Raw genomic sequence first — 2430 nt, 5'->3', positions numbered from 1 at the left:
TTTTGTCTATAAGCAAACAGGTGCTCACATTCTCCACTCCCCCTCCACACTTCATTGCCTCTAGTTGATACAAAATGTTTCTCCTGTCCAAGCAATTTAAAACTCTTCAAAGAATCGTTTTGACCACTTCTATTCCTCACTGAGTTCTCCTCAGTTCTTGATATTTGACTTCTGCTACAAAAAAAACAAAACAAAAACAAAAACAAAAACAAAAAAAAAACAAAAAAACCCCCACAAAAACCTAACTTCAGGTATTTTCATTAAATCCTCTAATAAGCTCCCAAATGTCAATTTTAGTAGCAATTGTTTAATATTCCTCTGATTGGGGATCCTTGCCACATTTTGGCATTGTCAGTCACTTCCTTCTTCCTGAAATTCTCTAGCTGGTTGGTTACTATGATGTTGAAGTGCTGTGGATTTCCTCATACACATCCCTATCTTTTTTATTTCTTCCCTGGCTCTGTTTCAGTTCCCTTTTTGGTCCAACATCTCCTTTTAAAAGCCCATGCTTTTTGTATTCCACATTATTCTTCTGAGTAAAGACTCTCCTGCTGAATGATCCTATATGATGATTCCATATGTTCATGTCCTTTATATTTTTTTAAAGACACATTTATTCAGTGTCATAATCAGACTATTACATTTAGCAATCAACAGCATGGGTGCAAAAAAAAAAAAAATCTACATTAAAACCCTTTGTTGGAATGCTTTATACTTTCCATAGAACCGAAACTAAAATAACCTGTTATGCAATTAGTTACAAATACAGTGCTCGCTTCAGCAGCACATATGCAATTAGTCATGAATACAGTCCTCGGGATTTTTGCCCATACACATGAGTATTGTCTAAAACATGTCTTCTTTGTAGCAGCTAGGCCCTGCCACTACTACGCTTGGCTGAGTTCACAAATCTGTTGTAACCTATAGCTTCCCTGTTACTTCTCTGGCTCTCCTCTCCTGCTAAGCTTTGTTTCCTGGCAGTAATTAAAACCTTCTGCCACTGCCATAGCTACTGTTGCTGCTGGAACCACCACAGCCACCTTGGTTTCATGGTTTGGCAAAGAACAGGCCTCCACCACCACAGGGGCCAGAGCTTCTGCCTCCAAAATTTCCTCCTTTCATGGTTCCAAAATTTGAGGATTGACTATTGTACTTGTCAAAATCATTATAGCTTCTGCCACCTCCAAAGTTGCTTCCACTACCACCACCATAGCTGTCTCTGCCTCCTCTGCTGTTATAGATGTGATAGCTGCCATTCCCACCATAGCCACTGCCCTGGTTTCCATTACCTTGTCCACCATTTCCATAGCCCCTGCTTCCTCCAGAGTAACCAGGGCCACCTACTCCATAACCACCATCATTACCAAATCCATTATAGTCATCCCCTCTGCCACTATATCTACCACCACCTAGACTGCCACCATAGCCACCTCACCCACTGAAGTTCCCTCCATGACCAAAGTTGTCATTCCAACCAAAACCACCTACACAACCACCACTAAAGTTTCCAGAACCACTTCGACCTCTTTGGCTGGATGAAGCACTAGCCATCTCTTGCTTAGATAGGGCTTTCCTTACTTCACAGTTGTGGCCATTCACAGTATGGGATTTTTGAATGACAATCTTGTTTACAGAGTCATGGTCAGCAAAAGTTACAAAAGCAAAACTTCTCTTTTTGGCACTGCCTCAGTCAGTCATGACCTCAATCACTTTAATTTTCCCATACTGTTCAAAATAATCTCTTAGATGATGTTATTCAGTGTCTTCTTTAATGCTACCAACAAAAATCTTTTTCATAGTTAAGTGGGTACCAGGTCTTTGAGAAATCTTCTCTTGAGACAGTCTTATTTGGTTCCACAAATCTTCCATGGACCTTGTCTGGCCCTGCATTCATGGCTTCATCTACTTCCTCCACAGCGGCATATGTGACAAACCCAAAACCTCTGGAGCACTTGGTTTTGGGATCTCTCATTACCGCACAGTCTGTAAGAGTTTGCCCATTGCTCAAAACGGCTCCTCAGACTCTCATCGATGAAAGCCCAAACCTCCAGTGAAGAGCTTCAGCAGCTGTTCAGGCTCTTTGGGAGACTCAGATTTAGACATGACTGCAGTGGGAAGGGAGACTCTAATGATGCTTACTCGGCAGCGCCCAAGGCAGAAAGGAGTTATCTAATGAACTTATCTCTCAACTATGTCCTTTATGCTGATAATGCATTACTTAGCTTTAGTTTCAATCTTTCCCCTGAACTTCTTACATATATTCAATTACCATTGTATATATCTGTTTCTGATTGTTATCAAGATAACAAAGAATCAATCCTCAAAAATCAAAAACGAAACTCACCATCTCCATGCTTTATCTTTTCCTCCTCCTGTATGCATCTTTGCATTTGTGTCTCCAGTGAATATCCCATCATAAGTAATTTCTCT

The 2430-nt window shown here is 40.7% G+C and overlaps 1 pseudogene; it reads right to left on the bottom strand.

The window, feature by feature from the left end:
* Positions 1–885: 885 nt before the first annotated feature.
* On the bottom strand, positions 886–2103 carry LOC125100215 (heterogeneous nuclear ribonucleoprotein A1-like; annotated as a pseudogene).
* Between the last annotated feature and the right edge of the window lie 327 nt (positions 2104–2430).

This window comes from Lutra lutra, chromosome 5 (assembly GCF_902655055.1).
Source record: "Lutra lutra chromosome 5, mLutLut1.2, whole genome shotgun sequence".
Lineage (NCBI taxonomy): Eukaryota > Metazoa > Chordata > Mammalia > Carnivora > Mustelidae > Lutra > Lutra lutra.
Note: the sequence above shows the minus strand (reverse complement) of the source record. Positions and strands in the feature narration are given on the sequence as shown.